The sequence below is a fragment of the Triticum urartu genome, chromosome 5A (assembly GCF_056163025.1).
Source record: "Triticum urartu cultivar PI428250 chromosome 5A, HENAU_Tu73, whole genome shotgun sequence".
Lineage (NCBI taxonomy): Eukaryota > Viridiplantae > Streptophyta > Magnoliopsida > Poales > Poaceae > Triticum > Triticum urartu.
In genome coordinates, this window is record NC_141877.1 from 56,784,773 (window position 1) to 56,796,718 (window position 11,946).

Below are 11,946 nucleotides of genomic sequence, written 5' to 3' on the forward strand. Positions count from 1 at the left end.
CCAACGTATCTACTTTTCCTAACGCTTTTCCTCTTGTTTTGGACTCTAATTTGCATGATTTGAATGAAACTAACCCCGGACTGACGTTGTTTTCAGCAGAACTACCATGGTGTTGTTTTTGTGCATAAATAAAAGTTCTCGGAATGGAACGAAACTTTGCGAGGAATTTTATATAATATATAAGAATTTATGGAGCCAAGACCTACCGGAGAGGCGCCCCTCGGTGGGCACAACCCACCAGGGCACGCCCCCTCTCCTGGCGTGCCCAGGTGGGTTGTCCCCACCTGGTGGTCTCGCAGACCCTGAAACCAACGCTATAAAATCCTATATTCAGAGAAAAAACGGGGAGAAAGAATTATCGCGATCCATGAGATGGGGCCGCCGCCAAGCCCTGTTCTTCCTTGGGAGGGCAGATCTGGAGTCCGTTTGGGGCTTCGGAGAGGGGGATCTTCGTTCTTCATCATCACCAACCCTTCTCCATCGCCAATTCTATGATGCTCCCCACTGGGACCATAACACGTAGTAGGTGACTATAACTTGCAAGATCGGATCTAGAACATGAATATAATGATGATAACATAAATGGTTCAGATCTGAAATCATGGCACCTAGGCCCAAAGTGACAAGCATTAAGCATGGCAAAGTCATAGGAACATCAATCTAAGAACATAGTGGACACTAGGGATCAGGCCCTAACAAAACTAACTCGATTACATGATGAATCTCATCTAACTCCTCACCGAGCAGCGAGCCTAAGAAGGAATTACTCACTCCCGGTGGGGAGCATCATGGAATTGGCGATGGAGAAGGGTTGGTGATGACGAAGAACGAAAATCCCCCTCCACGAAGCCCCGAATGGACTCCAGATCTACCCTCCCGAGGAAGAACAGGGCTTGGTGGCGGCTTCGTCTCGTGGATCGTGATAATTCTTTCTCCTTGATTTTTTCTCCAAAAATAGGAATTTATAGTATCGGGGTTGAGGTTTGCAGGGCCACCAGGTGGGTACAACCCACCTGGGCGTGCCAGGAGAGGGGGCGCGCCCTGGTGGTTGAGCCCACCCAGGGGCCCCTCTCCGGTAGGTCTTGGCTCCATAAATTCTTATATATTATATAAAAATTCCTCGAAAAGTTTTGTTCCATTCCGAGAACTTTTATTTCTGCACAAAAACAACACCATGGTAGTTCTGCTGAAAACAGCTTCGGTCCGGGGTTAGTTTAATTCAAATCATGCAAATTAGAGTCCAAAACAAGAGGAAAAGCATGAGAAAAAGTAGATATGTTGGTCCATTAATAAGGTTGACCAAGTCTTATTAACAACCACTTTCGATTAGCATGAAACCGAAGAACTTTCGTAAATCACTAAGTTACCTCAATGGGGATATGCATTTCCCCAACAATAAGCATTTCATATTTCTTTTTGACAGTAGGTAGTGGTATTTGAAAACTTCCAATAGTGATTGTCGGAGATTTTTCAATAACATTAATACCATTCACTTGGAATTGTTTCTTCAGAAAATGCACCGTATGCTCATTGCCATTAATATGAAAAGTGACCTTGCTTTTATTGCAATCAATAACAACCCCTGCAGTATTCAAGAAGGGCCTACCAAGGATAATCGACATGTCGTCCTCGGGCATCTCAAGTATAACAAAGTTAGTCAAAATAGTAATTTGCAACAACAATGGGCACATCCTCATAGATACCGATAGGTATGGCAGTTGATTTATCAGCCATTTGCAAAGATATTTTAGTAGGTGTGAGTTTATTCAAGTCAAGTCTTCTGTATAAAGAGAAAGGCATAACACTAACACCAGCTCCTAAATCACACAAAGCAGTTTTCACATGATTCTTTTTGATAGAGCAAGGTATAGTTGGTATTCCCAGATCTCCAAGTTTTTTAGGTATTCCATCTTTAAAAGTGTAATTAGCAAGGATAGTGGAGATTTCAGCTTCCGGTATTTTTATCTTATTTGTGTTGACGTCTTTCATATACTTTGCATAAGGAGCCATTTTCAAGATACCAGTCAAGCGAGTACGCAAAAAGTCTGGCCTCAGCATTTCAGCAAAGCGTTCAAATTCTTCATCATCATTCTTTTTAGTTGACTTGGGTGGAAAAGGCATAGGTTTTTGAACCCACAGTTCTCTTTCTTTACCGTGTTTTCTAGCAACAAAGTCTCTTTTGTCATATCTTTTATTCTTAGGTTGTGGGTTATCAAGATCAATAGGTGGTTCTATCTCAACATCATTATCTGGTTTCTTTTCATTATTTGGTTGAGAGTCTTCATGAACCTCATCATTATCTTTTTCATTATTACTAGGTGAGTGTTCATTACCAGATTGAGTTTCAGCATCTGAGATAGAAACTTCATTTTCATTGTCAGAAGGTTTTTCTATTTCAGGTTCACTAGAAGTGTGCAAAGTCCTATCATTTTTGTTTTTGTTTTTAGAAGGACTAGGTGCACTAGTGTTAGCTCTTTGTCAATCTTGTTCAATTCTTTTAGGGTGTCCCTCAGGATAAAGTGGTTCCTGAGTCATTTTACCTCCTCTAGTTGCAACTCTAACAGCAAAGTCATGCATATTATTATTCATTTCATCAAGCAATTCTCTTTGAGATTTAGCAACTTGCTCTAATTGAGTTTGAACTATAGAAGCATGTTTTCCCACACCTCTAACATCATTTGATATTCTAAATAACAAGTCACTCAAGCGAGCAATTATATCAGAATTGTATTTCAATTGTTTCATAACATTTGCATTGAAATGATCTTGTTTCCTAATATAGTTTTCAAACTCATAAAGGCATGGACTAGGATGCATATTGTTAGGATTATCATTATCATTGAACTTCATAAGAGAATTTACCTCTACCACCTTAGGCATTGGTGGTGTATTAAACCCATGTATTACTTCAATACGAGGTAAATTTTTAACATCCTCAGCTTTGATACCTTTTTCCTTCATAGATTTCTTTGCCTCTTGCATATCTTTGGACTGAGATATAATATACCCCTCTTCTTCGGAGTGGGTTTAGCCGATGGTTCAGGAATAGTGCAATCATCATAATTTTTCAATATGTTATTCAATAATTCTTCAACTTGTCCAATAGTTCATTCCCTGAAAACACAACCAGCACAATTATCTAGGAAGTCCCTATAAGCATTGGTTAGTCCATTATAGAAGATATCAAGTATTTCATTTTTCTTAAGAGGATGATCAGGCAAAGCATTAAGTAATTGGCAAAGCCTCCCCCAAGCTTGTGGGAGACTCTCTTCTTTGATTTGCACAAACTTAAATATTTCCTGTAAGGCAGCTTGTTTCTTATGAGCAGGAAAATATTGTTCAGAGAAGTAATAAATCATATCCTGGGGACTACGCACACAACCAGGAGCAAGAGTATTGTAGCAAGCTTTAGCATCACCCTTTAATGAGAAAGGAAATAATTTGAGAATAAAATAGTAGCAAGTATTCTCATCATGAGTAAAGAGGGTGGCTATATCATTCAACTTAGTAAGATGTGCCACAACAGTTTCAGTTTCATAACCATGGAAAGGATCAGATTTAACCAGAGTAATTAACTCTGGGTCGACAGAGAATTCATAATCCTTGCCATCAATAAATATAGGTGAAGTAGCAAACTTAGGATCACATTTCATTCTAGCATTCAGAGATTTTCTTTATACTTTTGTAGTAATTTCTCTAGATCATCTATATCATTGCAAGCAAGAATATCTCTAGTTTCTTCTTCACTCATAACATAACCTTCCGGTACCTTAGGCAATTCATATCTAGAAAGGCTAGTTCTAGCAGGTGTTTCAGGAGATTCAGTTTCAAGCTCATCATCAGATTCAACAACATCATGTTGTATAACTCTAGCAATTTGTTTACCAAGAAATTCACCAAGTGGCACATCATCATTATCAAGCAAGGTACTAGCATCATCATAAGCATCATTCATAGTAGAAGTAGCATCATCAGTAACTTGCGACATATCAGAATTAATAGCATGTGGTGGTGTTGCAAGTTTATTCATAACAGAAGGTGAATCTAAAGCAGAACTGGATGGCAGTTTCTTACCTCCCCTCGTCCTTGAGGGAAATATCTTAGTCTTTGGATCCTTCAGATTTTTCATAGTAATAATATGATAATGATCCCAAGTGACTCAACACATATAGCTATGCTCCCCGACAATGGCACCAGAAAAATGTCTTGGTAACCCACATGTATAGGGGATCACAACAGTTTTTGAGGGTAGAGTATTCAACCCAAATTTATAGATTCGACACAAGGGGAGCCAAAGAATATTTGAAGGTATTAGCAGCTGAGTTGTAAATTCAACCACACCTGGAGATTAATTATCTGCAGCAAAGTGATCAGTAGCAAAGTAGTTTGATAGTTTTGACAGTAGTGACAGTAGCAATAGTAACAGTAACAGTGATAGCAGTAATTTTGTAGCAAGTGTAACATTGATGATAGTAGTAGTAACTTAGCAGAAACAATATGGAAAAGTTCGCAGGCATTGGATCGATGACTTGTTGGATGATATTCATCATGTGGCAGTTATAACCTAGGGCGATACGGCACTAGTTCTAGTCCATTGATATAATGTAGGCATGTATTCCGTAAATAGACATACGTGCTTTATTAAAAGAACCATGACATCTTTTGTCCTACCCTCCCGTGGCAGCGGGGTCCATATTAGAAACTAAGGGATATTAAGGCCTCCTTTTAATAGACAACCGGAACAAAGCATTAACACATAGTGAATACATGAACTCCTCAAACTACGGTCATCGCCGGGAGTGGGCCCAGTTGTTGTCACTCCGGGGTTGCTGGATCATAACACGTAGTAGATGACTATAACTTGCAACATCGGATCTAGAACATGAATATGATGGTGATAACATAAACGGTTTAGATATGAAATCGTGGCACCCGGGCCCAAAGTGACAAGCATTAAGCATGGCAAAGTCATAGCAACATCAATCTAAGAACATAATGGATACTAGGGATCAGGCCCTAACAAAACTAACTTGATTACATGATAAATCTCATCCAACTCCTCATCGACTAGCGAGCCTTCAAAGGAATTACTCACTCCCAGTGGGGAGCATCATCGATTTGGCAACGGAGAAGGGTTGGTGATTGATACGTCTCCAACGTATCTATAATTTTTGATTGCTCCATGCTATATTATCTATTGTTTTGGACATTATTGGGCTTTATTATCCACTTTTATATTATTTTTGGGACTAACCTATTAACCGTAGGCCCAGCCAGAATTACTGTTTTTTGCCTGTTTTAGGGTTTCGAAGAAAAGGAATATCAAACGGAGTCCAAACGGAGTGAAACCTTCGGGAACGTGATTTTCTTAACGAACAAGACCCGGGAGACTTGGACCCTACGTCAAGACACAAAAGAGGAGGCCACGAGGTAGGGGGCGCGCCTACCCCCCCCCCCAGGCGGGCCCTCCACCCTCGTGGGCCCCCTGTTGCTCCATCGACGTACTCCTTCCTCCTATATATACCTACGTACCCCCAAACGGTCAGATACGGAGCCAAAACCCTAATTCCACCGCCGTGACTTCCTGTATCCACGAGATCCCATCTTGGGGCCTGTTCCAGAGCTCCGCCGGAGGGGGCATCGATCACGGAGGGCTTCTACATCAACACCATCCAATGAAGTGTGAGTAGTTCACCTCAGACCTATGGGTCCATAGTTAGTAGCTAGATGGCTTCTTCTCTCTTTTTGGATCTCAATACAATGTTCTCACCCTCTCTTGTGGAGAACTATTCGATGTAATCTTCTTTTTGCGGTGTGTTTGTTGAGACCGATGAATTGTGGGTTTATGATCAAGTCTATCTATGAACAATATTTGAATCTTCTCTGAATTCTTTTATGTATGATTGGTCATCTTTGCAAGTCTCTTCGAATTATCAGTTTGGTTTGGCCTACTAGATTGATCTTTCTTGCAATGGGAGAAGTGCTTAGCTTTGGGTTCAATCTTGCGGTGTCCTTTCCCAGTGACAGTAGGGGCAGCAAGGCACGTATTGTATTGTTGCCATCGAGGATAACAAGATGGGGTTTTCATCATATTGCATGAGTTTATCCCTCTACATCACGTCATCTTTCTTAAGGCGTTACTCTGTTTTCATTAACTTAATACTTTAGATGCATGCTGGATAGCGGTTGATGAGTGGAGTAATAGTAGTAGATGCAGGCAGGAGTCGTCTACTTGTCTCGGACGTGATGCCTATATACATGATCATACCTAGATATTCTCATAACTATGCTCAATTCTGTCAATTGCTCAACAGTAATTTGTTCACCCACCGTAGAATACTTATGCTCTCGAGAGAAGCCACTAGTGAAACCTATGGCCCCCGGGTCTATCTTCATCATATTAGTCTCCTACTACTTAGTTATTTCCTTTGCTTTTTTACTTTGCTTTTATTTTACTTTGCATCTTTATCACAAAAATACCAAAAATATTATCTTATCATATCTATCAGATCTCACTCTCGTAAGTGGCCATGTAGGGATTGATAACCCCTTATCGCGTTGGTTGCGAGGATTTATTTGTCTTGTGCAGGTACGAGGGACTGGCGCGTAGCCTCCTACTGGATTGATACCTTGGTTCTCAAAAATTGAGGGAAATACTTACGCTACTTTGCTGCATCATCCCTTCCTCTTCGGGGAAAACCAACGCAGTGCTCAAGAAGTAGTAGTGATGACGAAGAACGAATATCCCCCTCTCCGAAGCCCCAAACGGACTCCAGATCTGCCCTCCCGAGGAAGAACAGGGCTTGGCGGTGGCTCCGTCTCATGGATCGTGATAATTCTTTCTCCCTGATTTTTTCTCTGAAAATAGGAATTTATAGTGTCAGGGTTGAGGTCAGCGGGGCCACCAGGTGGGTACTACCCACATGTGCGTGCCAGGAGAGGGGGCACGCCCTGGTGGGTTCTGCCCACCTAGAGGCCTCTCTCCAGTAGGTCTTGGCTCCAGTAATTCTTATATATTATATAAAAATTCCTCAAAAAGTTTCGTTCCATTTCGACAACTTTTATTTCTGCACAGAAACAACACCATGGTAGTTCTGCTGAAAACAACGTCAGTCCGGGGTTAGTTTCATTAAAATCATGCAAGTTAGAGTCCAAAGCATGAGGAAAAGCATGAGAAAAAGTAGATACGTTAGAGACGTATCAGATGCCCGAGGATGACAACATGTCGATTATCCTTGGTAGACCATTCTTGAATACTGCAGGGGCTGTTATTGATTGCAATAAAAGCAAGGTCATGCTACCTCTTGAGCACTGCGTTGGTTTTCCCTTGAAGAGGAAAGGGTGATGCAGTAAAGCTGTGACACCCTCGATTCAATCGTACACTAATCATACACGCAAATGTGTACGATCAAGATCAAGGACTCACGGGAAGATATCACAACAGAACTCTAGACACAAATTAAAATAATACAAGCTTTATATTACAAGCCAGGGACCTCGAGGGCTCGAATACATAAGCTCGAAAACACAAGAGTCAGCGGAAGCAACAAATATCTGAGTACAGACATGAGTTAAACAAGAATGCCTTAAGAAGGCTAGCACAAAAACAACAATGATCGAAAAGGCAAGGCCTCCTGCCTGGGAGCCTCCTAGCTACTCCAAGTCGTCAGCGGCCGTCACGTAGTAGTAGGCATCCTTTGGGTAGTAGTAGTCATCAGTGGCATCGTCTGACTCCTGGGCTCCGTCATCTGGTCGCAACAATCGGGTATGGGGGAAAAGAAGTAGCAAAGCAACCGTGAGTACTCATCCAAAGTACTCGCAAGACTTACATCAGATCTAAACTAAGTATGCATCTGTATCAAAAGAATGGGTTGTGTCTGTGGACTAAACTGCAGAATGCCAGAAGGGAAGGGGAAAGCCTAACCTATCGAAGACTAGCATCTTCTGGAAAACCACCATCTTGCAGCAACAGGAAGGAGTAGAGTAGCATAAAGTAAAGTAGTAGAAGTGTTATCAACCTCGGCCAGAGATCCTTTCTCGACTCCCTGTGAGAAAGCAATCCCAGAGCCATACTATCCAAGTGTCATCACAATCCAATTCTCATCACCATCCAGTTCTCATCACAAGTGTCCAGTTCTAGTTGTATTGACCGGGATACAACTCCAAGTGTCCGTTACCGTAGGACAGGCTATCGATAGATGTTTTCTTCCCTGCAGGGGTGCACCAACTTACCCACCACGCTCGATTAACTCCAGTCGGACACACTTTCCTGGGTCATGCCCAGCCTCGGCCAAACAATACGCCGCAACCCGACCTAGGCTTAATAGAGAGGCCAGCACGCCGGACTAAACCTATGCCCCCAGAGGTCATGGGCCATCTCCCCGGGAACTCTTGCACGTTGCGTGGGCGGTCGGTGAGTAGACCTAGCTACCTCCTTCAACAAGGTAGGTGCTTTCCAGTCCAACCCGGCGCGCGCCGCTCAGTCGCTGACGTCTATTAAGCTTCGGCTGATGTATACGACACAGAACGCCCATACTATGCCCACGTGATGGTTAGTGCTATCAGGCCAGAGGCCCCTCGGATCAAATATCCAAATCGTAGTGGATTAGAAACGCGCGGTAACGAGCAGAGACTCACGATCGATGTGACCCCGTCGCCCCGTCTCGAGTACTTGCGGCAAGGGCTAAGAATGCCTTCGAGTACTTGCGGCAAGGGCTAAGAATGCCCGGCCACGCCTCGTAAGTATCTCGCGGGCACCTCCCAGGTCAACCCGACTCCACATCACTCGCAATTAAGCTCGCGCGGGTACCCCTCAGGGTCGACCCGTCTTTAGTGACATGGCTCAGTGTAAAGTCATAGTAACCATAGTAACTGTGTGTCTAACACCAAGGGGAAAACCCGAGGAATCACCCCCGGTGAATCCCACTCGATGTTATCATCAAGGTGAACATAAGAGGATCCACCCTCGAGGTTCACACTTGAGGGGTTGCACGACAGAGCGGTAACGGAAGTGGTTAAGGAGGAAATCACCCTCGATGACCTCGACCGTATAGCTATACTACAGAGATCTCATCAGGAGTGATGTATGAGGTTCACCCTCGGCACTCGATTGTAACTCTGTAGTGTCGTACAACTAGGGGGTGATGTGCGGTGTCGGGGCCTGGACGTCGATCATGTTGATCGAGTCATCGAACATAAAGCGAGGAAACTGGGACAAGGCGGGGGGGTCACTGATGGATCACTAACCAACCTATACTAAGCAGTTTAGGATAAGCAGGTAAGGTATGAAAGCAGGTAACAACAACAGGCTATACATCAGAGTAGGATCATACAGAAAGTAGTAGCAGTTCTAATGCAAGCATGAGAGGGAAAGAAATGGGCGATATCGGAATGCTCAAGGGGGGTTTGCTTGCCTGGTTGCTCTGGCAAGAAGGAGGGGCCATCTTCGATGTAGTCGAACACACGGACATCGGTAGCGGTCTCGGAGTCTACCGGAAAGGAGTAACGGAGGGGGAACACAATAAATAACAGAGCAAACAAAGCAACATAATGCATAACATGGCAATGCGCGGTGCTAGGGGTGACCTAACGCAGTATGAGGTGATACCGGTGAAGAGGGAAAACATCCGGGAAAATATCCCCGGCGTTTTGGGTTTTCAGACAGATGAATCGGAGGGGGGAAATTGCATGCTTGCTATGCTAGGGTTGCGTGGCGGACGAACGGGCTGCGTATCCGGGTTCGTCTCGTCGTTCTGAGCAACTTTCATGTACAAAGTTTTTCATCCGAATTGAGGTTTATTTTATAATGATTTTTCAAAGTTTAATTGAATTCTTGGGATTATTATATTTAACTTAAATCGAATTGACTAAGTTAATTTTGACTAGTCAAAGGGCAGGTCTGGCCCACATGTCATAGACTATTTACCTAAACAATTAAACAAATCTAACTTATTTAAAAGGGCCTACATGTCATCTACTACTAGACTAACTTAACACTAATTAAACCTAGTAGTACTAATCTAAGCTAGGGCCGGCCACTAATGGGCATAGCCCAACCGGCCACACGCATGATGCACACATACACACACAAGAGCACACGGCCATGGCCAACTGTACGCACACACACTATGCAGAACACACACTCACCCACACATAGCTCTGTTTTCTGCTAACAAAAGATAGCATTTTATGATTTTCATAGAATTTAATCCATGCATCGAAAGGGTTTGGTCCAGTGGGATAAAATGGAGTTTGTCAAATATACTTTCTACTCATATTATTTTTAGCCTTCTTAACAGTTGTTTAATCGCTGTTTTGGTGCTGCCCAGGGGGTTACTCATTGTAGATTTAGCAAAGCTAACTACATCTACAGTAGCTGGTAGTAGTACTCGTAGAGGAGTGGTGGCTTCGTAGAGGAGTGGTGGCTGGGCAGAGCCGTGGCGCGGGTGGGCCAAGCGCAGTAGCGCGCGTGCGGGCGTGCGGCCGGCGCGGGGCACGCAAGGGCAGCGGCCGGAGGCGAGGCGGAACGAGATGCGAACGCGGCGTCGCGAGCGGCTGCAGGGCCTGACGACAGCAACAGCAAAGCAGCAGCTGCACCAGCACAACAGCATGCACAGGCAGCAAGCATCTGCAGAGCAGAGCGGGCGCGGTAGATGGGCCAGGCGCGCGGCCGGAGCTGCGACGACGCGGCCCGGGCGTAGCAGGGGGGGTTGTGGGCGAGCGCGTCGATGGGCGCAGCTGCGGCGACTGCGGCCAGGGCCAGGAGCGACGACGAGGTGGGCTACGTCTTACGAGGAGGCAAGAGGGGAGAGGGGCTGGATGGTGCGCTCACCGGGCGGCTCAAGAAGGCCTGTGAGAGTTTAGTAGTGCATGAGGGTGACGGAGCGGCTCGGCGCAGCTCCGGTGAGGAAGGCGTGGTCGAGGTCATTCCCGAGGACGCGGTCGCTCCCGACTGGTTCCAGCGGCCGGAGTCGAAGCAGAGGACGGCGCCGCACCTAGCGGACATGCTCGTAGAGCACGGTGAGGCGCGTGGGCGCCTGCGTTCACGGCCACAGTTGCGGTGGATCTGGGGGAAGAGAGGGAGGGGCGCAGGAGTGGGGAAAATATCTGGTGGGGGAAGGGGAGCTGACGAAGCCGATGGGACTCTGCCCTATCCTCTCAGCGCGGCAGCGACGCGGGGGCGGCGAGCGGGTTCGGCGAGGACAGCGGGCGCGCCTCGGTCGGCTTCCCCTGTAGCGAGGTGGAAGGCGACCGAGGGGGAAGTTGGGTCGGGCTGACTCGGTGAGATGGGCCAAGGCCCGGGGTCAGGGGAGGCCTTTCTGTCTCTTTTATTTTTTTGTTGCATTTTCCTTTTACTTATTTTCTTTTTACTGTTTCTCTTATTTTTTCTTAAGTAAACCCACCAAATGATTTTTGTAAATGGTAATTTTTGTCTCATAAATACCAATTTATATTTTGGGCTGACACAAAAAGTTTGGGGGCATTTGGAAATATATAACCATTTGTTTATTTCCAAAAGATTATTTTTGTTGTTTTTGGCTCACTTAATAAATTTTTTTTGGATCAAATGGTGAGGCAAATGATGACGATTACAACATGAAAATGATCAAGGGGGATTATAGAACAATTAGAACATTTTTGTTTTAACATATGAAAACTTTTATTTTTGACTTTACTTTAAGTTTGAATTTGAACCGGTTTGAATCAAAGTGAGATTAGCAATAGTAACAGCGATGACATGACATTATTAGAATAGGGTTATTGTAGCTTGATTATCCGGGCGTCACAATTCTCCTCCACTACAAGAAATCTCGTCCCGATATTTAAGGGGTGTAGTAGGGGGAAAGACAAGGAAAGGACGGACCTTAACACAAGATAGGTAACTGGGGGCCATCTCTCGAGTTGAAATTTTAGAAAGACATCGAGAGCAAAGCAAGAAGGTGCAAT

At 44.5% G+C, this 11,946-nt stretch overlaps 1 long non-coding RNA gene across 1 annotated transcript; it reads right to left on the reverse strand.

Moving 5' to 3' along the window:
* Positions 1-559: 559 nt before the first annotated feature.
* On the reverse strand, positions 560-11,489 carry LOC147968001 (uncharacterized). The gene is made up of 4 exons (XR_015603976.1): positions 10,832-11,489; positions 9,414-9,488; positions 4,075-7,748; positions 560-3,114 (listed from the first exon to the last, which is right to left on the reverse strand). It is a non-coding gene; the product is annotated as an uncharacterized LOC147968001 (long non-coding RNA).
* Positions 11,490-11,946: the final 457 nt, after the last annotated feature.